Source organism: Ursus americanus, chromosome 7 (genome assembly GCF_024610735.1).
Source record: "Ursus americanus isolate L20-20 chromosome 7, mUrsAme1.1.p, whole genome shotgun sequence".
Classification (NCBI taxonomy): domain Eukaryota; kingdom Metazoa; phylum Chordata; class Mammalia; order Carnivora; family Ursidae; genus Ursus; species Ursus americanus.
Window position 1 is genome coordinate 70,705,359 of NC_142133.1, and position 27,394 is coordinate 70,732,752.

At 56.6% G+C, this 27,394-nt stretch overlaps 1 long non-coding RNA gene across 4 annotated transcripts in view; it reads left to right on the forward strand.

Moving 5' to 3' along the window:
* The first annotated feature begins 4,808 nt into the window (after positions 1-4,808).
* The window catches only part of LOC123802621 (uncharacterized), a 32,115-nt gene continuing 9,529 nt past the window's right edge, over positions 4,809-27,394 (forward strand). The window contains exons 1-5 of one of the 4 annotated variants that reach the window (XR_015725332.1): positions 4,809-5,625; positions 13,423-14,279; positions 18,057-18,767; positions 20,920-21,078; positions 27,101-27,241. This is a non-coding gene — a long non-coding RNA (uncharacterized LOC123802621). Of the gene's footprint in view, positions 5,626-12,811; positions 14,280-18,056; positions 18,768-20,919; positions 21,079-23,666; positions 23,860-27,100; positions 27,242-27,394 lie in introns of those variants that run through there. The other 3 variants (XR_006782588.2, XR_006782587.2, XR_006782589.2) reach the window with 3 other exon arrangements.

Genomic DNA, 27,394 nt, shown 5'->3' on the forward strand with positions numbered 1-27,394 from the left:
AGATGCAGGGCCTGAGGCTGACTTGGTTTAGGCTCAGGGAGTGTCTGCAGAACCAACGACCCCCTTCTAGACTTACACTTGATAAGGAGGATGCTCACAGGTTGACCTAGGGGCCCTCGGAGTCCAGGTTGTCCCAGGAATTCAGAGAAGTGGGGTAAGCAAATCTGGGAACTCAGAACTCAGCCTGAGCAGAGGCCTGTCCATTCACTCATTCCTTCATTCATTCATTCACGAATTCATGCGTTCCACCAAGGCTGCCCGGCCCCAGGCATCCAGCTGCGGGGACACAGCAGTGAGCAGAACTGGCAGAAGCAGCCCTGCCTCCTAGGGGAGGGCAGACAGCACACAAGATAAAGGAGGAAAATGCATGTGTGTTCAGCGTGGTAAGCGCTGGGGGAAGATACAGCAGGAGACCGAGAAGAGCCGCGTGCAGCTCTGGGAAGGACCATGGCGCAGCTCTCCCAGGCAGCGGGACCCGCGCCCGCGGAGCCCAGGCCCGAGCGCGCCTGGCATGCTAGAGAAACGGCAGCGACCCTGGGCCAGAGTGGGGGGGGCATGAGGGGACAGCGGTGGGCTGAGGTCTGGGGGCTATGAGGTGGGAGGTGCAGAGGTTGGGTAGTGTAGGCCCCGGCCCGTGTAGACCTGCGATGTGTAATGTAATGACCTGTCATGGGTTGAATTGTAGTTCCCCCCAAAAGATATGTCTACATTCTATCCCCCAGAACCCGTGAGTGTGACCTTATTTGGAAAAGGTGGGTTTTTGTAGATGTAATTAAATTAAGGATTGTGAGATGAGATCATCCAGGGACAAGGGTCCTTACAAGAGATGCTCAGAGGACGGACAGAGAGCAGAGGAGAAGGCCAGACAATGGAGGGACGCAACTCCAAGCCCAGGAAGGCCTGAGCCGCAGAAGCTGGACAAGGCCCGGAAGGATCCCCCCCCCCCCCGGAGCCTCCAGACGGCATCCGTCCTCCATGCCCGGGCTGTGCTGTGCTTGGACCGGCGGTGGCAGGGGATGTGGAAACGGCCCCTCGCCAACCGGCCAGTGGCCGTCGGATTTCACCGCTTCCCCAACCCGGCCTCCTGGGGCTGGGCTCCTGCTCAGAAAGCTCAGACAAGACCCCACGGGCTCCGAAGGGCCGGGGAGCAGCAGGCCGCCTGCGCGGCCCGTACCGAAGTCTGACAACGAACACCTGACGGTAAAACTGCGAGCGGCTTCTGATTCGGAGCAGCCGAGGCTTTCCGGCGCCTGGTGGCCATGCTCACGTTCAAGGCTTTTTGTGGCCTGGCAGTGGGTAGCTTCAGGCAAGACTGGGTCCTGTTTCTGTGAAGCAGGAGAAGGGTGTCCAGGCAGTGAGTGTCGCAGGAGGGCTGTTTCTTGCTCCCGGAAGATGACGGAAGGTTTCTCTGATGCTGGTGGCATCACAGGGACACGGGCACAGATGGAGGTGCCCCTCTTCAGCGGCTGCGACAGTCTTTGATCCTGCCCCCTGCATCGTGAGGACAGCTGGAAAGTATCAGCTCCTGGCTGAGTGGTCCGGGCCCCCCACCCCGGTGAGACCACTCTGCCCCCATGCCCAGCCTGGAGCCTGGCTGTCCTCCTGAGGGCTCACCACTGCTCGGAGAGGCCAGGCTTGCCAGCACTCAGGGCCTCTACAGGGTGAGTATCATGTAAGGGCAGAGGAGGGGGGCAAGGGCCAGGGTGGGGCCCCGGGTAGCTGTGTGGGAAAACACCAGCTCTGCCCTTTGTCCCGAGCCAGCAGCTTCAACCGTCTGCACCTCAGTCTCCTTGAATGCAAAGTGGAGACAATACACGGCACTTCGCAGAGTCCGACAAGGGTCACCAGAGTCAGTAGAGGTGAGATACCTAGCTCGGTGCCAGGGCTGTGTCCACACCTGCGTTGACTCTGAATCTAGAAATACAGGTTGATCCGGTTACCCACAGTGGGGGGCCCCATCCATCTGTCAGCTCTGGCAGGTGTGGAAGGGTGGGATGAGGGGCCGATGAGTCAGACATAGCTGGGACCTGGGGGAGGGAGATATGGAGAGGAGGGAGGCCGGCCCCACAGGCCCTCTGTGATGACCCAAATCCACCGTTGCCCACCAAGAGCCCCAAAGGCCGTCAACACACCCTTCCACCAGCTTCAGTGAAGAGGAAATGGAGGATGCCACTCACCTGCCCCTGGTGTCTCCCAGACCCTGGACAGCTGGGGGGAAGGGAGGCCCACAGCCAAGCTGGGCCTGAGGTGGATTCAGGGAATGAGGATCAGGCTCAAGCCTGGGGCCAAAGACCATGCACAGAGCGCAGAGCCTGAGGTCCAAGCCACTCAGACGGAAGCGCCAGGGCCAGCGGGCTGCCTGGCCTCTGCCCCAGCACCCGCATCTATCCACCTGGCAGGGGTGGGGAATCCAGCAGGGGCAGCCTGAGAACTGCTGAGACCTGCATGACCTCAGTACATTGGCCTCATTCATTCATTCATTCAGATGTTGACGAAGTGCCAGCTCTGTGCCGGGCACCAGGACACAGCTGTAAATGGAGAGCTGCTGGAACCCGCCGGTCCAGTTAGAGGTTCTGGGGCACAGGAGCCCCCATCCCCTTTCTCCCCGCTTCCGGGGCATGAGACCTTCACCATCCCTGACCCCATAATTCTCCCCAGCTGTGAGGGGGTTGGATCCTAGAGCTGGCTGGGGCTCCCAAGCCCAGGTGTCACGGCTTTTCCTGTATGGCCTTTTACTGGGAAGTGAGTGATCTGGTTGGAGAACTCTTGGTGAGCGCAACATGGATCCCCTCGTGCAGGGACCACACGGCCGGAAGAAGAGCCTTCCTGCTGAGGCACGTCCGTTCTTCCCCTCTTGGACGGGGGACAGGCCATAGCACTTGGTGGCCAGTTCTGTGACTAACCGATGCTGGCACCCTAGGACAGCACTCCTCACAGAGGGCCTCCTCCGGACCCAACATGGGACCCCTTTCACTAAGGGGACCCACACATTTAGTTCTGGGCCCCTGGCCTAGCAGCTAAGGGGCTAATGAGTGTGTGTGTGGGAAGGGGGCAGGTGACAATTCTGTACTAAGCACCTGGGACACAGTAGTGAACTGAGAGTCACTGGGACCCACTGGTTTTTGTTTAGTGACAAAAACCCGTAGAGATAGGTACATATGTACAAAGTCCAAGGTGCCTGTGTGTCGGAGTGTGTGAATGTATCCGGATCCACACTGGGCTCTCGGCTTAGAGGAAAGCAATCATTTCCTCTGGCCCTTCAGTGATCGGAGTCAGTCCTCCTGGACCCAGGGATGTCCCCCCACTCCCCGCAGTGGCATTTTAGCCGACAGGGCCCCCACCTGGCAGCTGGCATCTGTGCTGAGGCTGGGGGAGGATCAGCTCCTGCCCCAGCTCAGGGCTGAGCTGAACCATGGCGTTAAGTAGAAACAGCTGGGCTTTGAAGAGCAGAGGTCCGAGGCAGTGGAACATGAACCTGGGGAAGGCAGCCGTGTCAGATGGAAGTTCTCGAGTGCCAAGTTCAGAGAGGTTCACACCCATGCTTAACCTCATGGTCAAGGCAACTCCCCAATTCTGCTTCCTACCCGCCATGCCCTGCAGATAGAGCCCTGCTCCAGGCAGCTCTAGGCTGCTGTACCAGGCAGGGGTGGGGACAGGGGACAGGTTCTGAGCGTTCTTGCGGCATGGGGAACGTTCTGGCCTGCACATTAGTCAGAGCGACCGATGAGCTCACCAGGTCGGCCAGGGCGAGAAGCCACCCCCTTGCTGTTCCCAGGGCCGAGCCTGTGGGCAGGCTGTGCTTTTGTGGTTCAGGCAGCCACACGTGGCAGGCAGCTGTGCAGCTGTGACTAGCTGTTCCTCTCTCAAGGCCCCTCCGCCCCAGGGAACCCGAGCCTCCCTGCAGAGACTGTGGCACAGCCACTCACCTTCAGAGATGCGGGGACACACCCGCTGGCCTCCCCCACCCTTCTCACCACGGTGAGGAGGACAGTTAACACTCTGAGACCCGTGGAAACACCTCCTTCACAGAATCTGGGCCCGGTCCCAGGGCAAGGACTCTAGCTTCTGACTTCCACCACCCAGCCAGGCACAGCAAACATCTAAGACCCATCCTGGGAGGGCGCTCTCCAGACAGAACATACGGGCCCTAATTAGATGCCTAATTAGCACCTCCCCTTTAGAGAACTCAGCCCTGGTTTTCTAGTGACAGGATTGCTGTCGACTGCTTCTGGGCAGTCGACCTGCCTAAAGCCAAGGGGAGGCAGGGCTCCCACGGGTTTGAATAGGCCGAGTGTTTTCTGGGGAGGAGGGCGGCCAGCCAGCGGTGCTGCTCCTGAGAACACAGTCTCAGAATCTTAGGATTTACACCACTTAGAATTCTCTGTCCTCTGAATCTCAAGGTCCTGGGTGCTTACAGGCCTGGAACTTGATGCTTTGGAATCTGGAAGCGAGCTTTGAAGTCACACAGCCCATCCCCATCGGGGCACTTGGAAGTTAAACAGCCTCAGCTAATGGCTCCAACACCCTACCTTCCCCCAGGAAGAGCCTGTCCCTCGGTGGATTGGTGGGTTGCCACGGTCAGCAGGTGCAGGGGCTGGTCTCTAGACAAGCCCTTGAGTAACCTGCGGCAGTGCCCACCCCCACCTCCAGGGGGAGCCAGAGCAGGGCAGCCACACAATTGCAGGGGACACTGTTTCAGTCAGCCTCAAAGGAGCATTTCTCAACTCCCACTAAGGGATGCTGTTCTCTAGACAGAGCCTGGGGCACGGGGGGGGGGGGGGGCATTCGTAGCCAACCATCTGACAACATAGTTGTAAAGACAAGCTGTTCACACATGAAGCTGCTGGCGACCCAACGAAAGACTAAGGATCTGTGTGGTCAGGCAAAAAGTGCTGGAAGGGTCCAGAAGAAACACGCCTGGGCCTTGAGGATAGGGAAGGCTTCCAGGAAGAGGCTGGCTTTGGAGGCCATGGCTATGAAGTCCTAGATTCAGCCCCCTCCCTCAGATTCCTCAAGGATCTACAGATCCCTGCACGGTCTCCACGGCCTGCTTCGGTCCTCACCACAGGCAGGCCAAGGGGGAACTAACACCAGTGTTAGAGATGAGCTAACGGAGGCTAGAGAAGCTCAGAGTCTCACCAGGATCATGCGGTGACTTGGGGCAGAGACAGAGGCCGACCCAGTTCTCCTGACTCCTAGTGTAGTCGCGGCTTCCCACCCAGCAGCTCAACCCGACCCTGAGTATGCCCGCGTCCGCGGAGCCCATCTGGGGACTGGTTCTTGATGCTGTCATCCGGACTTGGATTGTGGTTATATTCTTGGTCCACTGGCCCTGACCCACTCTGACCCACCATTCTTGGTGGCACCTAGGCGTCCTGCTCTTTAGGCCATTTGCTCTGAACCTTCCTTCAGGCTCTTTCCCCATCCCCGGCCCCGCCTCCGTCCTCTCTGGAACATGAAGTACTCTCATGACATGCCTACCACCCTTGGAGGGCAGGGGATGGTGCCAGCTTTCCTGCCTTAGAGATCATGCCTGAAGGGAAAGCAACACAACTTACTCTTCCTGCCGTGGATGTACCTGGTGGACGGTCGTCGTGTTTCTACGTGGCCATGTTATTCATAGATGTATGTATGCTTTTTAAAATTGGGAACATACAATTGCTTTGCAGTCTACTTTGCTCAATAACATTTCGTAATTCTTTTTGCTTTGCATGAACATTCTTCAAAAATACCATTTTAAAGGGCTGTGTAAGCATGTAGCTGCATTGTAATCTATTTAATTTTTCCTGTTTTGGAGTAGCTGGGCATCTATTTTTTTGCTACTCCACATTCCCTTTATGGATCATCTTTGTCTATAATTTTTTGTTTGAATTTCTAATTATTCCCTCGGAGAAAATTCCAGGGCATGTATGTTTTCTAGTTAACCATCCTTGATACGTTCTGCCAAAGTATTTCTAAAAGGGTTGTCGCTGACTTCTAAGACCCCAGCAGAGGTCCGAGAGGGCCAGTGTCACGGGTCTGAACCAGGCTCATGGCAATACCAGAAAAGAAAATTCTGATCTAAAAGGCAAATAATGTTATTTCAAAATTAGAACTTACATGATGATCAAGGACGCAAAAATGCTCAAAATTATCAACCATTTTAAATTTTGGGGGTCAATTCTTTGCTTTTTCCACCAGCTTTTCTAACACAGTTTTGATGGGCTTATTTAAAACGCATCCTACAAGCTCTCTCTACATTGCTGTTGTGACGTTTGTGGCATATGTGTTTTACTAGTGTGTTGTTTCCTTTTATTTTTGTTTTTGATGGTTTTTAACCTCCCAATGTTTTATATTTTTACACAGTCAAAGCCACTGGCTTTTCCTCTTGTGACATTGTCCATTACTTAGAAAGTCTTTCCTGGGAAATAGCTTTTTAAATGGGTGAAGGGGTGCACTCTTCCTCCCCTTGGTTCTCTATTTTTGGTAAATTTTGAACAAACATCCTTTTCCCAAATCCCCTTTTCCCTGGACCATCTGGACCGTGCTTGCTCGTGTTTCTCCCTCCCCCGGGGCCAGCGTGTTGGGGCGGGAAGAGGCTCTCACAGTGTACTGATCTCCGGGTGTAGAAACGGGAGCGAGGGCCTCTGGGCTCCAGAAATGGCTTGTTCTCCACCTTCAAGGCGGACATGCTCTGTTCCGAACATTGTCTGCTCTTTCCCGCCAAAGAAATGAAAACACTGTCCGAAAACCTTTTAAATATGCTGTATCTGCCAGCGAAGACTAGCTGTGTGTGGGCCTCAGACCAGCTCTCAGGGCTTATGGCTGCGCTCATGAGCCAGGCTGCCCCAGCTCCCTGGTAGCCAAAATGCCTGGGGGCCTTGAGGGTCTTCGGGTCCGTAATGTGGTCCAGCCATTTGTCTCTGTCATGGGCGCACTGGAACCTTATTCCCTTGCAGCCCACAGAGCGATCCGCTGCTGAGCTTGGTGTATGCAACCAAAATGGCACCCTGTGGGGAGTTCGCTGGGCTCAAAGCTGGGATCTCGGCCTTCTGACCGCAGCTCTGCCTCCTTGGAGCTGTACGAACACAGGGTGCAAGGAGGACCATCACACCAGCTTGCAGGGTTGGCGTGAGGATTAGAGGCGACGCCTGGCGCACAGTAGGCACGGTGAGGCTTGTTCATCTGATGACGATGATGCTTCTGCTGCCAGTGGGCAAACCAGATTCGTGCACGCTCTCTCTCGAGAAGGGAACAGCATGCCAAAGATAGCCAAAGTGTGGGACTGGAAGAGAGCCAAGATAACTCCAGGACTCGAATTGTTATTTCTCTACTACTTGGAGATACGAGATTCTCAGTCCTTCAAAGCATCAAAGGATTTTAGGAGAGGAAATTTGGTGTTGTGGCTAAGCCACGGGGCTTTGAAGTCAAGAGCCGAGTTCCTAACAGTTTCCGGATCTGCCCCTTCCGATTGTACGACCTTGGGCAGGTTACTTCTCTTCTGTAAGCCTTAGTTTCTGTATCATAAAATGGGGCTATCAGCAGTGCCCCTCTTGTAGGGCATGGTGGGGATTAAATAAGATAATATTTATAAAATTAGGGTGAATATGTACCTATCTTCCAAACCAGGACACTTTTGAAGGGGCAAAGAGATGCTATTAATAATTGTCCAGCAACCCAGGTCTGCCCCAGGTAAACCAGGGCAAGCGGCTACCCGGCACGAAGGGCCTGGGACAGTGCCTGACTCAACATGGCCGCCGCAACAGCGCCGATTTCCCGAGGAGTGTGGGTTCTCTCCACGCTGGGTGGCTCATGCTGGAGACAGAAAGGAACCATCTCAACAGAGCGCCCTGGATGGAGCAGGGGCAAGGGGCTAGGATTCACAGCCACGACTCAGGGGGAGCCAAGAGCCCCCAGAGACTCACCCAGCCCCCGGTGCTCTCCGGGAGGTTGTCTTTCTCGGAAGAAGGTGGTGAGGGACCAAGTGTCTTTCCCAGGGTGGCTGCAAGGGAGCCTGCTTGGACTGGCCCCTCTCCGCTCTGTCCCACGGGATCAAATTAAAGCCAACTCTGCACAAGGCAAAGGCTCCAGTTCCTGCCTGAGTCTGAGTCTGGCCCTTTCCTTCTCGCGTCCCCTGGGGCCCATGCAGAACAACATCTCAGTAGCTGCAGAGGTCACAGCCTTGTCCCCTTTGCCCTTGCGTGGGCCCCTTATCCCTTGCCCCAAGCCCGCCAGACACAGAGTGAACTGCCTATGGCGTGTGCAAGCCCTCTCGGGCCCTCAGCTCTCCTCCCAGCCTTAGCACAAACACATTCCTGAAGACTAGCAGGAACCGGGAGTGACTCAGGCCTCAGGAATGTGCAATCTGATCCCCTTGCTTGGGGGGCAAATTCCTCATTCTAAGGTGGGCAGCTAGCTGGCGAGCCTAGAAGCCCTGGAGGGTCTGAGGCTGCGAGTCTGGTCTGGACCCGCTCCAAAGGAACAGGCTCTCTCTGTAGCAGCTTTCACAAACCCTCCCCCCCACCCCCTGCCCCGCAGACTTATGGTGGGAGGTGGTTGTGGGGTCAAGGGAATGCTCAGGGATCCCATTCCACGTTCAGGGCCAGAATTCAGATCGCTGGAGCAAGCAGGCTGAGTCTCAGGGGCGGGAGTCTGGAAGCAGAACCATGGGGGGATGGGTACCCCACCCCTCCCCAGGCCCATCCCCTGAGCAGTGGAAGAGGAGAGAAGCCTCTAGATGCAGGACTGAGAGAGCAGTCTGTCCTAGCCTCCCGGCCTCCCCGCTGTCCTGCAGGACGCTGGCTCTCTTCAGTTGGGAGGCTGCAGTCCCAGGTCACTCACGCTCTGCCTGGCCCAGCCTAGGCCAGGGCTTCTTTACGTCCTTGTGCAGTACCACCAAACGATTGTTTAGGCAATCTTTTAAAATCATAGAAGAAATCCTGCATTTGATGACTCTGAGGGCGGACATTCGCTAGAGGAGCAAAACACCGGCTCAGCCGAAGTCTGTGAGTCCAGTACCAAGTATGGCCAGTCAGAGACCCCAAGGAACGGAACACAAATAAGAAACACAGGCCCTTTGGCCTGAAACGGACACCTGAGCAGCATGGTGGGGGACCCAGTTCTGGGACGACACCAGGCACGGTTGCTTGCCATCACTGTAAGTGAAAGAGTGTGCTGGCCAGGTCCACAGGACGACCTGTCTTCCAGCCACCCTGAGACAGGTCAGAGAGACCTCAACCCCTCCTGCATGGTCTGGTGAGCACTGGCAATGCCGGGCCCCAGGGGTCACAATGGCCAAGGTGAGGGAACTAACCTGAGAGGGTCGTGGCCACGCCCTTCCTCTGTTGGACGACTCCCAAGCAAGGGGAGCCCACCTCCTCCCACCGTAGAAGATGACGGGGAGCTGCTGTCGCCTTCTCATTCCTCAGCCAAAGTGGTAGCTGGCCAGTCGAACCCTTGTCCCTGGCTCTTGGAATCTGGAGGGAGTGATACAAAGCTTCCAAGAGAGGCTGACAGGACTAGGGAATCCACTAGGGTCCATCCGGGGGTGGCAGGTACTAGCACACTGTCCCAGTGGGGGACATTGTCCAACGGTGCACACCTCCCTTGTTGTCCAGCCTTCCCGATAATCCAGTGTGAGCAGCCCAATATTCTTCCACAAAAATCTTTTTCCAAGTAAGTTAGCCAAAGCTGATTCCTGTGGTTTGCATATGAAGACCAAGTGCAACAGACCAGCGTGTGCCAAGGCGAGCACAGCTCAGTGGAGTTATCCATAGTGCCAGGGCCCCACCTTTGATTGCATATGTCTTGCTCTAGAATCCTTGCTTGATTAAGGTGTGAGCAGAGGCTGGGGGCGTGACTGAGGATGTTGGGTTTGGGTGGGGGAGCTGGTCCTGGAGCATTCAGCTTAGGGTGAGAGTGGCAGATAGGCCAGAAGGTGAGGGGAAATTGAGGCAGTCAGTGGCACAGGGCTGGGGCTCCTCGCTGGCCTGGTCAGAGGAGGCAGGTACCCACCCCATCCAGCTCACAGCTTGGCAGGCACAGAGGGATCAAAGGTGGTTAAGGTGCAGAGGCAGGGGCAGGGAGAACTTCTCAAGAACTGGGAGGAGGGCAGGAAATCGGGGCAGGATCCCAGATTCAAGGACTCACACCTGCCTGGGGCCACCAGTGCTTTCTGCCTTTTCTCTCAGCAGGGCATGGAGTCCTGAAGCCTGGGCTGCCGTCAGAGAGGGTCCCCACTGGATCTGAACCCCGCAGTGAGAGGAGCCCCAGCATAGCAGGTGTTTGTCCCTGTTTGACAATGTCCCTCCCCGGAGCAGGCTAAGCTGAGGCCAGCGGGCTGACAATCCTCCCACTGTCCCTCTGTGGGGACATACAGTGCCCTCCCATCTGCCCCTTAGCTGACCTCTTAGGTGCCTATGAAAGCCGAGTGGAGGAGGGCATAGGTCCCCAGATGGCAAAGACAGGACAGAAGAGGTTACAATGTAAGGGGCTGACATGTATAGGGAGGTGCCTTCTCTGGGACCCTCTCAGCTGGAAGTGGAGAAATGGTCATCCCAGGGCACCTGCAGAGTGCACCATGCCTGCTGCCCCCAGCCCTCCCTCACTTACTCATGCTGCCTGAGAGGCCAGCCTTCCCCAGGACCTCTTTTCCCACCCACCCCTCTCTCTAGCATCCTCCACACCTCAGGTGGACAAGCATCCCAGCACCACCCCTGTCGGCCACCCTCCACAGCCCTGCCTTGTCCCTCCCTGAGCTGGGTGCCCTGTCCCACCCTGCACGGGGAAGGCTGTGTCTCCCGGGGCTGCTCTGTGCAGCCTGAGGCTTCACCTCCCTTCAGCAGATGTGGAGCCTTCCTCTACAGGAAGACAGAAAAGGTGGTAGACAGACCCTAGACTGGCCCCATGTTTTCCTGCCCCACGTTCAGTCCATGATTCCCTCCCCTTGGGTGTGGACAGGACCTGTGACTTGGTCCTAGCTCATAGAATATGAAGGGATTTTGCAGGTGTCGTGAAGATCACAAATCAGTCGGTTTTGAGCTAATCAAAACAGATTATTCTGTGTGGGGCTGGCTTAATTGGGTAAGAATTCTTAAACATGGGATTGGGCCCCTTCTGAGTGGAGAGCCCGTCGTCGCCAGCTTGATGGAACATGCAGCCGTCAAGGAAGCCCACCTGGCAAAGAACCACAGGTGCTCTTGATCAGGGGTGGCTTCCAGCTGAGAGAAAGAGTGGGAGCCTCAGTCATGCAGCTACAAGGAAATGCTTGAACTCAGTTGCAGACTCTTCCCCACTTGAGTCTCCCGATGAGAACGCTGCCATCTTCCGCGTAGATTACAGTCTTATGAGCCCCTGAGCAAAGGATCCAGCTAGGCCAGGCCCAGATTCCTGACCCACAGCAACTGTGAGATAAGAGGATAAACGCGTGCTGTTTTAAGCTGCCAAGTTTGTGGTACTTTGTTACCCAAAGACAGAAAGCTCATACTGAGTTGGAAGGGTTGGGATGTTAACCTGAAGCTCGGAACGAGAATGGGGTTTCTTGTCTTCTTTAGGGTCAGAGCCCTGAACCCAAGCCCCCAAGGACCAGAGTCCGCAACCTGATAGTGGCCGGCTCCAGGCAGGACAGCAGGTGAAGACCCTCATTGGGGCCTGGTTTCCAGGTCTTGCTGGAGAAAGCCTGCATGCTGGGGAGTATGTGGGTTGGGGGGGAGCTTTACCTAGGGAGGGGTCCTCTGCTTTGGTTCTCTAGGGCCTCATCCAATTCTCTGGGGCCGAGCTCCACAGGAACAGGATTCCTGTTCAGGGGTCTATACACACTGCATTTACGTAGAGATTTTCAGGGAAAACTCATCACTTGCCTGCCTGGTGTTCATTCCCACCAGCAGCTCCTGAGGCCTCCCTCCTCCCCATGCCGCCAGCTCTTGAGAGTATCTGTCTTGGTCATTTTTGCCAATCTCATGGGTGTGAAACAGTACCTCGTTGTTTTAATTTGCATTTAATTTGCATTCCCTTGATAAGCAGTGAGGTTTACAACCTCTTCGTGAACTTGTTAGGCTTTTGGATTTTGTTTCCTGTGAATTCTCTTTTATAGACTTTGATTCCTCTAAAAAAAAAAAAAATAGATTTTTTGCTTTTTCCCTTTGAGATTTCTAAGGGCACCCAGCTTGGTCCGTCCCCCAGGGCAGCCTCCTTCTTCCCCAGCTACCCCAGCTCAGGCCACCTGCCCTGTGCCTTCCACACCAGCCCTCGGGTCTGTGTCCCAGAGGGCCCTATGTGAGCGCCTGGAGAGAGCAGAGAGGAACAGGTCCTAGCTGCCTCTCCTGCTGATCCACAACCTTTTCACTTGCTTTTTTTTGAAGCCAGGAGGGAGAAAGAGGGGGTCCATATCAGGGGTATTCTTGTGGGATATACGGGTGAGTGACTGAATACTGCCTTTCCTCCTGTTACAGGGACCCAGGCTGCCTGGTGGACCCCCACCCCCCAGACTATAGTTCCAGAAAACCAGGGAGAAAACACAATTGACCCCTTTGAGCCTGCAGTGCCAGAGGGGGGCTTCCGGGGCAAACAATGGTCCTCTGTGTCTGGTTTCTCCTGAGGGCCGGAAGCCCCTGGTGCGTGGCCCACCGATGAGTCATGCAGGATATCTCCTGGGCCTGCTTTGTTGTGCCCAGCCTGGAATGGCAGATGATCTCATCGGCTGTTCTGGGGAAGCCCTGTCAATGGACAGCCCCGGGAAGCTCACCGCCCACGAATGCAGGAGAGTCCTGGTCCCCCGGCCTTGAGCGAGTTCCTGGAGGCGGGGGTGGGGGTGGGGGGTTGCTGGGCAGACAGAGTCAACAGAAAGAAAAGACCCCGTGCTCATGGAGTCCAGGGAAACCCCCGCTCTGCTCTCTCTGGGCTCCGCACGCGCGTGGGGGCCGCCCAGCTCCAGATGTGTCCTGGGGAGTTTCCTGAACTCGGGGGAGGCCCCAGACAAGTGTATGAGGAGCACCCCAGGGAGGGCCGACCTGGGACTGGCAGGAAGTCAAGGGCTGGGGTGGCCACCGATCCTGGCTTGGCCTGCGAGGCTCGGAAGGGAACAAGGGTCGGACTTTGGCTGGATGAAACAGAGACTTCAGAAACAATGAGCCATGAGGTACTGAGGCCATTTCAATTCTTGGAACTTGGACATTTCTGTTAATGGTTGTTGTTGTTTAAAATACACCTCCCTGGCTGGTACAGAGCATAGCTGCGGAGTCCCAGAGCCCACACCCGCTTACTGTGGGGCCTTGACCAAGTCACTCTAACTTTCTGAGCCTCAGTTTCCCCCTCAATAAAATGGGATTGTGGTGCCGCGTCTGAGGCTGTTGTGGGCAGGTCCGAGTGCACAGACGCCAGCTACCCCGCTCCCAGCTGGCCCTCAGGAACCAGCAGTCTCCTCTCTTCCCTTCCTCCCCCCCACAGCTTTGAAGAGGCTCTTGGTTGGGCTTCTATTCTGGTTCTGCCCTCCAGAAGCTCACCGCTGAACACGTTCCTTAGACGGCCCACCTTTCCTCTGGACGCAGGGGACGGGCGGGGCCACCCCCAGAGCCTCCAAGAAGAGAACCTCCCCAGCCCGTCTGAGGCGCAAGAATGGGGTCATTGTCGCCTTCTGCTGGCATTTCACATCTGACTGGGTAGCAGGATGAATGATCCTGCTCTGAGGACAACCTGGAAGCACCGTAGGCATAGAGTCCAGGCCTGCAGGTGTGGGGAGCCCAGAGCTCAACCCCAGAAATCACTGAGGCCAAGGTCCCTCCTGCGCGGACTGAACCCATCCCACCTCTGAGGGCCACCCTGAGCCACTGAAGAGCTACAGGGAGGAGGCTGCCCTACACCTCTGTCCGAGATGCAGGGGTGCTGCTCCCCAGCCTTCGTCCTGTACCCGCACCGGGGCTGCGCACGTTACCGAAGGGGAAATGACACAGCGCTGAGTTCCGTGTCAGAGGCTCCCCGCCTGGTGGATCATCATGAGAAACTAGACACTTTGCCGTGGCTTTTGCAAATTTGCGGTCGCCCCTGGCCACAAAAACATGCACCTGTGAGGTGAGTCGAAGAGTCACAGTGCTAAGTTTGATGAAACACTTCCCAGACGGGCCCTTCTTCCCCCCAGAGGGTCTTTCTTCCCCACGCCCCCTCTGCCCACGTCGGAGCTGTATGAGAGCCACTGATGTGTCCCAGGGAACGCGGGGAGCTGGGAAGATCACGTGAACTTGAACTTCTCTAGGGGAGAACAGTGCCCGCGATTTCTTGGACGTCTTGGACAAGATGCTTGGGAGGAGGTAAGACCCCCAGGAATCACGCTGGGTCTTGGAGACGGTTGGGAGCTTTCTAAGGAGGCCTTTGGTCTCTCCGAATGGGCTGCGTGTGGGGCGAGGGCTGAACGGCTCGGGCCCAAAGAAAGGGTTCTCCTTTCTCTGCTTCCCACTCAACTCTCGGCCCCTCCCCGCACATAAACACCAAGCCGACATTGAAAGAACATCAATTTCTAGTGTCCCCAATTCCATGTCCCCAGCATGCACAGGGCTGCCCCACGTCTCAGCAGCCCCCTCCTGCTCGCCCCGCAAACCTGACTCAGCGGCAGCTGTGGCTTTTGTTCTCCACCGTGTTTGCAATGACTGCAGGCCTCCTACCCCGAGTCAACGATGGGCACGGCGTGACGCCCCCTTACAGCCCAGCATGCGCTCACGTAGGTAGGGGTGCGTGCAGAGACACGTGTATGTGATCACCTCAAGTGTCTACACCGGATTCATGCCCTCTCCCGCACCAGAGACACTCCTGCCCGGCCCCAGCAGCCTCTTAGCCAGCTCAGCACACCTGCTGTCTTCAAATCCATGCACATCCGTCCTCCTCACCCCACCCTTGATTGCCGGACCCCAAATTCAGGTTCCAATACCCTCTTTTTTTTTTTTTTTTTAAGATTTACTTATTCATTTGAAAGAGAGAGAGCACGAGTGGGGGTGGGATGGGGACAGGTGGAGAGACAGAAGGAGAGGGAGAAGCAGGCTCCCTGCAGAGCAGGGAGCCCAATGCGGGGTTCAGTCCCAGGGCCTGGGATCACATCCTGAGCCCAAGGCAGATGCTTAACCATCTGAGCCACCCAGGTGCCCCAGGTTCTAATTCTCTCTACTTGGACCCCCGCCAGCTGTACCAGAGGCAGCAGGTCAGGAGTCCCCAGCCCCCGCTTTCTTCAAGGCAGGATCCGCCTTCCAGATAGAGCCTCAGCCCCACTTCTTCCCACTGCCCCCCACGTGGGGCCCCTGTGACACTCCTGCCACTGTCCCCTCTAACATACACCCTCCACTCCCGGCCTATCGGCCTCTTTGGGGCTCCTGTACAGTTCACGCTCAACCCCAGGTCTGGGTCTCCACCGCTGACTCTTCTCCACCTGCCATGTTCTCTTCTCCCCTAACTGCCGTCTCCAAGGCCCAGGTCGGCCGTCAGTCGCCCGCGGGTCACCCTCTCTGGCCACCATAGCTGCCATGATTTTGCCTTCCTCTGTACTCCTGTGGGCTTGATTACTCCACAAAGTTAGGGTCTTTGAGCCCCAGTCTAATCCACGTTATTACGAGCACCTACTACGTACAGGACACTAATCCAAAGTCAGACTGGCCGCGGCCGGACCGAACGTGCAGCCCACGCACGAAGCCCTCCGGAATCAGGGTTGCCCCAGGGCAGAGCCTTGGGGACACTGCATGATGCGCCAGTCCAGGCCTGGCCTTCCTCTGCAGTGGTCGGATCTGGAGCTAGACCTTCAGGAAAAGGGGCTGGTCAGAGACGGTAGACCCCAAACAAGTTGCTCCTGGGAATTCCCAGAAACCATCCATCCTGGACATCTCCCTGGGAACAGATCCATTAGGGGGAGTTCTGACTTTATCACTTGTTTTGCCCTGAACAAAAGGATATGACTGTGTGTCCTTCGGTTCATAGAAAGCAACCGCTCGGTGCAGAACAGAAACAGAAACTTCAGCCTGCATTGTCCCTCTGGTGATAAACTCCATTTCCCAGAAGGAGGGAAGGCCCACGAAACCCCACAGGCTTAGGGTGAGGGGGTCAGCTTCCATTTCTGTTGTGGAATAAAAAACTCCCAGATTGTGGCACGTGCCCTGGACTCACACTGAGGGAACCCCTCCAGTCTCCCCGTCTGCAGAACATGGGGGTACCCTCTATGAGCCGGGCACTCCCAACACCGTGAGGGATGTAATGCTGTCCCCGCTCCAGAGAGAAAGTCCCATGGCCTGGAAATGGCAGAGCCTCTAGAATCAGGCCCGAGGCTCAGGGAGGCCCCCATACAAAGCATAGAAAATGGGCAGCCAGCACCGTGGCTCCAGTGGCAGGAGCGTCTGCGTGGAAGGCTTCTTGGAGGAGGTAAAACTCAGAGGGCAGGAGAGAGAGAGGCACAGGCGGAGCCCAGTGGAAGGAAGACCACGAGCAAGGCGGAGGGAGAGAAGTCTGGCCAGAACGAAGATGGGGCGGGATGGATGGGAGGCCCCCTCCCCAGGAGCCGGTCAGGAGCTCCTTAGGCATCACCCCTTCTGCATCTAGCTGTCGTTTAACGGGCAGTCCCTCCTTGAGTGCGGACATCAAGGGCCTCGTGGCCGCTCACACCTTAAAGGAATTCCTCAGCTGCTCCTATCCTCCCTGGAGACGGTGAGTCAGAGGGAGGGGGTGGCAGAGAGGACCGGGAGGAGTCACAGACCATGGTCCCCCGTGTGGAAGAGCTCAGGCCTGCGGATAAATCATGTCGGAGAGCCCGGAGGAGGCCTGCTTGGCTTCCTCCCCAGGGCCCTGCCCCTCAGCTGACACTGCAGTGAGGCCCCCCGGGGTGCTTAAAGAGCAGCTCACTACCTTTGGGTCCTACAAGGCAGAAGCAGCGCGCCTCTGGTCACTAGAGACTGCTGAGGCCATCAGAGCTGGAGGAAGGAGCTGGCACTTCTTAGCCTTCTTAGTTGGCACAGGAGGCCTCGGGCGAGGCCTGCGGGGCTGACACGGTGGCGCCCCTGGCTCCCGAGGCCGCAGGACTGAGCCAGGTAAACATCCCTCCAGGCCCCTCACTCTTGGCATGTGGCCTCAGCTCAGCAAATGCATCCTTTGGGGGTGTGAATAGCTGCAGAGCCAGCCCCCAGAACCCATTGTTCTGGAAGTTCCAAAACAACCAAAACAAACTCTCAACAATATGGGAGTGAGGAGGGAGGACGGAAAGGGCCAGTGGGGGCCTTTGTCCTGAGGCAGCCAGACGTTTACATTTTCCACATTAATGAGCTAGGAAATGGTTCTTTTTATGCCAGTAATAACAACCACCACCCCCTCCATGTTCTCATCTAATCCTGGCAAAAACCAAGCAAGGCCAATATGAGCAACCCCTTACAGAGCTGAGGGGCTGACATTCCAAGAGGCCCATGGCCTCCAGTGTCGCGATCGCTGGAGCTGAGGCTCGAACCCAGGGCCCCAGCTTCTCTCCATGCATCTCAGTGCAACGAGCCGAGGCCAGGGACAGGATCAGTCTGAAGGAAATGCCTGGTTCCCTTGAGCCTCCCAACACGGTGAGCCAGATGAGGAAGCAGACTCTCGTGAGGTGGCCAGGAGGCCAGGCTGACCCAACACTGCCTGCCGCCAAGTGCCACTGCGCGAAGGCCAGGTGCCTGCCCAGTGGGGCCAGCCAGGCCATCGTCCTCTCATCAGCCTGGGCTGACGGGGTTCCCTGGCTATAGCCACACGCCCCCCGGCCAGGCAGTACTCCCGTCTTCCTGCTGGAGGCCTGGGCCTTGGGGGTCTGAGAATGAGGTCTCCCACATGCCGTCTCCCAGGCCAGCTCAGCCCTGCTCCCCGAGCCCCGAGCCCTGTGCAGTGGTGGGAAGAAGGTAGCGACGGACCCACCTCTTACACACAATTAACAATTGCCCGTATCTCTTCCAACACTGTAAGATTTTCACAGGCTACTATTTTTAGCAGCAAAAGAAAAAGTGCTGAACTCCTAAATTGTGATTTTGCGTACTCATCTATTTCTAAAGCTCATTGCTAGATAACTAAGAGCTTGTTCTTTGATTATGGCCATTTAGGAAAAGGAATTCTAACAGGCTTGCTCGAGTCTCCCGAGCCTTGCAGTTTGCACCAAGAAGTTGCGTGTGACAACACTTCCATCTGGCAGACGGCCTCACTGGAATGCACTTGGAAGTCTGGAGAACGGAGACATCAACAGAAGCACAATTAATCAGCGCAATTGTTTTCCCTGCTGTGAACAGGACATTTCTCTGGATTTTTGAGGGCAACGCACACAGCAAGGCCCTGGCTCGGCATTCTCTGTGGCATTCTCTGTGGCATTCAAACTGAGTGGAGCGGCGGGCACGCGTGGACTGCTCTTACTGGTCTTCCCGCTCACTCTCTGTCTCAGGCCAGTGCAGCAAAGCCCTCAGCCCTCCTTGCGCCAGTGACGGTGAGAGTGCTGGGTCCCGTGAACAGCCAGAAGTTACCAGCTCTGACTGGAAGCTCTCTGGACTCTGGCTTTGGTGATTGCTGTTCTTATGAGAAATTTTCTTGGTTTTGTAACTTGCAGACCAGAAAAAGGAAAAGCATTTAAACCAGTATCCGAACAGGAAGGGGAAAGCCAATAGCTCCTTACTGAGTGAACTGCTGGGAATTGTAGGTTTGGAGAAGCCTCCAAAAACACTTCTTTGGAACTGCTGGTCTACCCTGAGCTAGTCCTTTTTCGGGAACCTCTGAATCTTAGATTTTTCAGTCTACAAAAGGCAGCTCACAACCTGCTGAACAATGTGGGTTTCAGGATTAACATGGATGAGATGGGGGCTTTGGGGTCTCCCTCGAAAGAACAATTATAAAACACACCTCTTGGAGAGACCCAAGGCACTGGGGGTGGGGGTGGGGAGTCTCAAGGCTGAAGAGGAGAGGGTTTTTCTGTGGGAAGGATGCGGTGGGGGAAAGGCCAGACAAGTCTCCCCTTTCCCAAGTGTCGGGGCTCCCAAACTCCCCCTCCCCCACATTAAGAGGGAAGGGCCCGATCACCCATGTTCCAACTGGTTAGAGGAAAATGTCCTTGGTGTTTTCACAACATCGCGTCTCTCCTTGGAAGGAACCTAGAGTTCTAAATCACAGGCATGGGGGAGGGTGGGGAGGAGGATGTGAGGAAAGCATTTCAAAGCCTTGGGGGCTACACCAAGACCTGAATCAGGAGTCTTGGTAGCCCCAGGGCCTGGGTCATGGGTGGCTTGGGTCAGTGAGAGGGGATTCTGATAGGAACAGAAGTCTTCAAAAAACAGTTATTACAACACTTGTTACAGAATGGTCAGGCATACGTTACTCAGGGGACTGTCACAATAGGTACAGGAACCATAGCAATGGGGTTTTGCAGTAGGGGAGAGAGACTGGGCTCACTCTGACTACAAGGAAAAGGGAATTATAGCCAAGAAGCAAGGGTGGGGTGGGGATGGGAAAGTACTAAGAGGAAACACCAGGGCTCAGGGGATTCTGGCTACGAGAACCTCACAGGATTCCTGCTGAAGGCAGGCCAGGGTGGCCACAAATCACCCAGGGAAGGTGGGTGATGGGAACCCCCTCAGATGTTGAGGGTGACCAGATATCGAGGAGGGGGAATTCTGGAGAAGCTGATTTAGCGGGATTCTTCCTAAATTGGACATGTAGAGACAAACATGGAAGCCCCCAAACCAAGGCCTAGTTGAGAAGAGAGCACAGAAGAGCCCGACGAGAGTTCCAGCCAAGGGAAAATGTCAGTCAGAGGAAAGTGGCCCCAACCCGGAAATCTGGGTGCTCAGAGCTGGAAGGGGCAGCTGAGTGGGATAAAAGCCTGATGGGAACCACATAAGAAGTTGGCGGGCAGAGTCAGGCCTGAGCCACACTTCCCAGCCTCTCCCTGGGCCTCGCGCTCCCCCTCCTTCCCTCCGCAGAACCAGCTTCAGGACCAACTCAGCCCTGGACACAGGGAGGAAAGAGCACTGGGTGTGGACCCAGAAGTCCGGGTCTGAGGGCCAGTCTTGGCTTTGTCAGCTCTGTGGCCTTACAGGATGACCCAAACCCCTCAGAGCCTCAATTGCTTGGAAATAAAGTGAGGAAATATAATAGAGTGAGACGTGCGGCCTCTGTGAGGTGGTCGCGAGTCTGCAGCCCTGTTCCCCTCAGCTGCTCCCGCCCTGCCAACGAGATGTGCAGACAGGACGACAAGACCCAGTGGTTTGAGGTCTGTCCCGGTGTCCCAGGAGTGGCCGCGGGGAGGTAGCAGTTTCCGTTTCAAGTTCATGAATTGACGCCTTCTGCCACTGGGGTCAGCCACCAGCTTTGCCTGGGGACCCACGGACTTCACGGGTTCACTGCCCCTGGGGCACTCAGGCCTCCTCCAGAGAAAGGCTCTCTTGGGAAGGCGGGTGGACATGGGTCCAGGCAGGATGGCAGAAGCCCCTGGGGTCCCGGGAGGCCTGGGAGGGCCGGAGGGGAGGAAGCGGACGGGGAGCTTCTCTGCCGTCTTCTTCAGCAGGGCAAGGTGCTGGGGCTTTGCGGGACTCTGTTTTCTCCCGTCTGTGGCGCCAGTCTGAGTCTGGCAAATGACCCCTGGAGAGAACCAGGGCAATAAAGTCAGAATAGCTCAGGCACAGGAAAAAGGACACAAAGGCGAACAATGTGGGGAGTGTTCAGCAGGAAGAGATGGGAACAGGGCCGGGGGCCCCGGGCAGGCCTAGGCTCCAGGAGTCTGGAAGTGCATGGGTGACCCAGAGCTCAGGCAGTGCCAGGAGGGGAAGGGGCCTGGGCCCAGAGGTGTAAAAGCACTGAGGGAGCAGAGAAAGGGGAAGGCCTGAGAAAAAGGGGTGCAGCCAGAGGAAGGTGCTTCCAGTGTGAAGGGCTGAGGAACAGCTGTCTCCAGAGTCGGGCCTTAGTTTCTGTCTTTTTCTGTTTTAGGGAGCAGAGATTTCTGTCTGTTCAGACCCAAGTTGACGTAGCAAACATTGGGCCCCTGCTGCATACAAGGTCTGGGCTACAAGGGAGTGAGTGATGAAGGAGATATAGTCCCTGCTTCTAGAACCTGGACAACACCCTTCTGCTCCTATCATGGCTCAGGTGAGCTAAGGTTTCTCCTTAAATTCTGCAATCTTTCCTAGCCCTCCCATGGCTCTTTAGGGTAAAATCCGAGCTCCCAGCCAGCATCCAAGGCCTGCCCCGCTGCCTATTTGGGCCTCACCTCCCCCAAATACTCTCGCTCAGAGAGCTACTCGCTCCCAAGTCTCCAGGCCTTTGCTCCCCTTGCTCCCCTTTCTGAAACACCATTTCTTCTCTCCTTCCCCAGTAGGATATTAACTAACCTCTAGGGACTCAGTTCAGGCATTGCCTCCTCTGGGAAGCCCACCCTGCTTTCTCAGTTTGGGGAGCCCCCAAACACCCGCCATGGCATACCTTGAATCATCATAAGGTAATGAGACATTTGCCCCTCTCTCTCAGCCCCTTGAGGCCACAGTGGAGCTTCTTTATGTCTTTATCCCCGAGACCAAGCTGGGCCTTGCTGAAAGCAGGTTTCCAGAGGGTATTTCCAGGTAAGTGAGCCAAAGAGCTCAGAGTCAGCGACCTGCAGGTGATCTGTGGAGGTGGTAGAATAGAAGAGAGGTATTTCGTCTGTTCTAGGGGGTCCATAAAGTTGGAAATACATGTACCTCAGTGGTTATGATGTAATGCTTTCAAATGGAACGGCACTTCAGATTCGGGTATGTCAGCCAGCAAAGAGGGAGAAAACTCCCCATTCAAATGCTGCCCTCCGGGGCAGGTGCTGAGGTAAGAGGCCCAGCTCTGGGCTGTCTAGAGCCCTGGAGGGGTTTGTGGCCAGGGGGCAGCAATGCGGGACTGTTTCAGGGGGAGGCAGCCTCCCTTATAAGGGGCCCAATTTTGGTTTGCCTCCCTCATGTTGAGGCCAGAAAGCCAGTGCAGGGATCGGGGTCAGGGCATTGCTCCTCCTGAAGGACCAGGTTGAGGGTCCCGACCTCAGAGAGGAAGACTATAAGGGGCAGGGGGCAGCGCCTCCTGTCAGCTGTTCCTGAAAGGAGAACGGAGAGGTGGGGAGCAAATGGGAAGCACGGCAAGGCTTAGGCTTGTGTGGGCTGTAGCTTCGTGGCTGCTCCAGAGCTCGGCCCCCAGTCCGGCCTGTGACCTGAGGGCCCCGGGGCCTACTTCCAGGGACACAGGCAGAGCTGAGCCAATGGTTGGGAGACAGTGGTTCTTCCCTAGGTTCAACGGACTCAGGAGGGGGCTGGTGGCCAGGAGTGGCACACTCCGTGGACTGAGGGGCAGGTGGCTAAGTAAAATAGAAGTTAAATTTGAATTTCAGATAAATGAATAATTTTTTTTTAGTTTAAGTATGTCCCAAATATTGCATGGAACGTCCTTAGACTAAAAAAGTATTTGTTCATTTGAAATTCAAATTTAGCTGCACGTCCTGTATTTTTATTTGCCATATAGGGCCATTCTATTTAGGGGTCAGCCTGATCTGAGGGCCAGCATGGCCCACAGACCCCATAACAATAAAACATTTCGAAAACAAACACCAGCCCCGGGGGGGCTTGCTCAGAAAAACAAAACGTGTAACTTCCTGAGAACACATTATTGTCTGAAGGTGGAAGTCTGTGATTTTGAAGGAAAAAACAGTCTTCTGCTGAGGAAGAGTGAGTCACAGGCAAGCTGAAAATGTCTCTGGCTTTGGGGGTAGGGTGGACACCGACCCCTCTTTCTCCCTTCTTTGCATATTCACTCATTCTGCTACCTTCGTCAAGGCCCAGCTGGCCTGGGTGGGCTGGGCTGGGCCCTGACTCTCAGTTTACCAAGAACCCCCATCAACCATGCCACTCCTGGCCTCAGTGGGTCCCTGAGGCCTCTCCTGACTCCGCTGACCCAAACGGGGAGGGTCCCTCTCCTAACTACTGGACCAGCTTTCCCCGTGCCCTTTGGAGGTGGGTGCCGGAGTCCTTGGGTCACAGGCCAGACTGGGGGCCAAGCTTTAGAGTAGCAAGGAGGCCTCTTGGGCAGCAGGCAGGCACCGAGCCAGATGTAGAGAGAGTGTGGTGTGTCCGCAAGGCGGTCTCAACCCTGAGCTCCAGGGCCCAGAACTAGGAGAGGCTGCCTGGGCCTGTTTCCCCATCAGTAGGGGGCTCTATAGGGAGGGACAGTGTCCGTGGCTATGTGACCCGTCCTGGGCTCCAACCCAGGGCTTTGTCTGTCCGCTGAGTGTAGAAAGGGTGTAGCTTCAGCAACTGCATGGCCCCAGGCCCTGGGCAAAGGCTGCCATGGGAGAGGCAGAGACGTGGGCCGTGTGGCCAGGCTATGACTGGGCCCGGGAGCCTCCTAGTGTGACCCCCGCCTCCGCCCCAGTCTGGTCCGCATGGGCAGTGGAGGGCTGTATTAAATCCCAGCACTCCTCTGCTCAAAACCCCAAAGGACACCCATCTCACCCAGAATGAGCACCGAGGCCTGGCAACGGCCCAGCCCTCACTCTGCCCCCCATCGCCGTCGGACTCGGCTCCCAGGAGCCTCCCCTCGCCCATGTTGCTCTTCTTGTCCCGCCCTGAACAAGGAAGACTTCACTCTTGCTTCCTTTTTTCTGGAATGCTCTTCCCCCCCACAAGGCTCACAACCTTCAAATCTTCACTCAAACTTCGCCCCTTCAGACCTCCTGGCCACACTGATTAAGACTGCACCCCCCTCCGACGCGCCAGCACTACCCTCTCTCAGAAGCACGCCTCACGCTCTGGAACTCCCTTAGGGCTGGCCTTATCGTCCATCTCCCTCGTTAGCACACACGCTCGTGAGACGGGATTCACATCTGCTCCCAGGACTGTCACGGCACCCGGCACCTGACGGGTATGGCCCTGGGGGAGGGCCCTGGGGGAACAGGGGAGGTGGGGGCTGGATGTGCCACTGCCCAGGGGAGGAGAGGGACCCAGATGCGTCTTCAGGGTACAGTCCAGCCTCCTGGGGACAATCTGTATGTGCTCACGGCTGTCAGTTCTCCCTCTTCTCCTTTCCAAAGGTGCTGCAAAGGTGGGGCCAGGTCCCCCTGGCATGGAAGGGACACTGAGGTTCCCAGGAGGGAGCCCCGGGCTCCCCCAGAATCGGAACGAGGGGGCAGGGTCACAGGTCAGGGAGTGACCTTTCTAGCTTGGGGTCAGTTGTCCAGGCAAACTGCACACAAAGCCAGCCTGCCCCTCTGCAGGAGGCTGTCTGGCCCCACGACATTCCAGGCATTCTTTGGGGTCCTTGTGGCCAGAGGTCTGCGTCTGGGGGGGAAGTAGGGCTTTGTGCAGTGAGGAAGTGTCTGACTGCAGACCCCTTTGTTTGGCTGCCAGCACTGCCTGCCTTCCTCGGGGGCCACTGTCTGGCCCACTTGAGCAGCTGGGGTGAGGGTGGGGGCGGGGCAGGGGTCCCGGGGCTAGTGCCCTGCGGGTGCCCCCTGCCACCCTGCAGGCACACAGCCCTAATGGGTCCTGCCTGCCCAGCGCTGGCTCAAGCCTGGCCTCAGGCAGTCCAGTAGGGATCGGGTTGAAGGCTCCAAGCTTCTGCCCCTCATTCCAGAAGTATCATCTAAATGGGATGCAGTTTGGCCTGTTGAGAAAACTCAAACCCAGGGGTCACCCACATGGGTTTGAATCCCAGCACTGCTGCTTACTAAGGAGGTGGCCTTCTCCCAGCGACGTCAGCCTCCAAATCTTAGTTTTCTCATCTGTGAAATGGGCTAGCAAGACTCACCAGGTAATGCAACTGAAAAGAAGTTTCTGGCACATACACCCAATCATTGTGAATCCCATGGTGTTGGGAGGCTCAGAGAGGGAGAGGGGGCTGGAGAAACACAAGCCCTGTCCTCAGGGGCTGGGGGGTAGGGAGGCAGCAAGGCTTCGGGGAAGAGGAGAGGGAGACCTGGAACAGCCCCCGCCGGACTCCCAGCTGTGAGCTGAGGGAGCGGCCCCCAGGCCAGGGTGCAGGCGTGCTCAGGGGGGATCCCACTCCACCTCATCGTCCTGGATGTCCTGCACAGCCCAGTGTGACTTCAACATCTCCCAGGGCCTCGGAGCTCGGGCAGCAGGGGCAGAAATGCAGGGGCTGCAGGGGTGTCCTGGGCTGGTCCACATGCTCCGGATCCCTGGGCAGCACAGAGGCCGGGCCAGGAAGGAGGTCAGCTTGGGCACCATCTGTGACTCTGAGATCCCTACACAGGCACAGTGGGGGCCACGAAGGGTGAGGGGCACATAGCCATCACAGGGAAACAGCGTCAACTCAACCACAGGGAGACTAAGTCCGGCCACCTCAGGAAGGGCTCCCTAAGGGAGAGCTTCCAGTCAGCAGCGGGTGAGACAGAGCTGCTGACTGCGGGAGCTGCAGAGTGTCCCCATCCTGGGCAACGGGTCATGTCCAGCCCTGAGGGCTCAGAGCTCCTAGAGATGTGCTAGCTGCATGACTTTGGCAAGTTCATTAAGCTCTTCCTTCATCAGTAAAATAGGAGCCTCATAACCACTACGCCGAGTGGCAATGCCCGGGAAATCGCTAGCCCAGAGCTCTGTCTACAGGTAATGGCTGCTCCCACAAAGCCTTGGCCTGTGAGCCCTGGCTCGGCATCCAGAGCCCTGTGTGGTCCCAGCTGGTCTCTGGCTCTCTCTGGGCTGCTCTTTCTCCCTCTGTATCCTGAGAAGAGTGACAGAACTTCCTGCTCCAGCCTGCTTGGTGGCCTTGGCTTGTCCCGGGAGGGTCTTGCTTGCAGGAGGAGCTGGGTCAGAGGTCCTACATTCATCTTCCAGCGCCATAACTGCTGCTGGTATGGGATTCACCCGAGCTGCAGGGCATGCTGGGAGTGTCCCACGGGGCATAGCTGGCCTGCCCACGGCACGGAGCGGGTGCCCACTGCTGCCCATTCTGGGTGTGCCTCAGGCTGCAGATGTCTGCAGGGGTCAAGTCCTGGCAGCCTCCTGAGCGCCCCTGGGTCGGGCGTGGTATGGGCAGGGAGGAACCCTCTCCCAAGATCAGTAATTGTGGAGATGCGGCCGGCGGGGGCCAGGGTGTTTGGAGGGATTCCTAGACCGTGTGGCAAGTGGACAGGAATGGCAGGGAGCAGTGTGGTGAGAGCAAGCTGCGGGCCCGGGGAGGCAGCCAAGAGATGTGGGCCACAGGGGAGCGTGCAATATTTGTAGGCCACTAGTGTTCAGGATCCTGACCTAGGTATGGCCTTGCCCCCACTTTAAGCCCCGTGTGCAGCTGGCACTGAGGCCTCTCTGTTGGCTGGCTGAGCCGGTGGGAGAGGCCTGCCCTCCCTCTGGTGTGAAGGTTCAAAAGTGAGCCCCTGTCTGTGGCTGGACACTGCAACCCTATATTCTCCCACAGAGAGCGCTGGCTGCCGCTGGGAAGAGGTGGGAGCTCCCCCAGAGTGAGCTCAAGGCAGGACAAGGTGTGGATATAGGCTGGGGCTGCTGCCACCCTGTCCTGAGTCCCTAGAGAGCAGGATGGAACTCTGATGGACGGACACAGGTTCCGTGTCTTTGCTTCAGGGTAGCAAGTTTGGACATAGCAGGACATGTTTTAGGACATGTGGCACTTCAGCAACTGTTTCGTGGAAGCCCCGATGGACTCTGCCTTCTGGATCAGAGGTCTCAAACTGAAATGTGCATATGACTGACCTGCAGGGCCAACGGATACACAGATTCCTGGGCCCGACCCCCAGAGCCTCTGGGCGAGCAGGTCCAGGGTGGGGCCCGAGACTCTGCTTTGCCAGCCACCCCCAGTGCTGCTGGTACTGATGCTGCCGACACCCCGACCCCTCGGAGCGGGACCACGGGTCTTTGCTGCTTGGAGAGCTGGGCTCGGCCCAGCAGCTTCTCAAAGATGCAGAACCTTCCCCTCCGCCAGCCTCTGAGGCCATGTCTGCATTTTAATAAGAATCCAGGGGATTCTGGGCACCTGGGTGGCTCAGTCAGTGAAGTGTCTGCCTTCGGTTCAGGTCATGATCCCAGGGTCCTGGGATCAAGTCCCACCTCGGGACTGCTTCTCCCTTGCCAGCCCCTCCTCCCACTCGTCTCTCAATCTCTCCGTCTCTCTCAAATACATAAATAAAATCCAGGTGATTCTGAGGCTCCTTCAAATTCACTGAGCCGTGGGGCAGCACTGGCTACTAGGACTTTCTGTGACGATGAAACGGATCTACGCTCGCCCTGCCCGATGCCACAGACGCAACCCACATTGGACGAACACTTGAAATGTGGTGAGTATGATTCGAAAGAGGGATTTTTAATTTTTACTTTTATTTAACTTTAGTTCATTTAAATTTAAATAACCACAGGTAGCCAGTGGTTTCCATCGGTCAGCGCAGGTCTAGAGTGACCCAGCTCAGAGGGCCCGTAGAGGTTGGCATTGT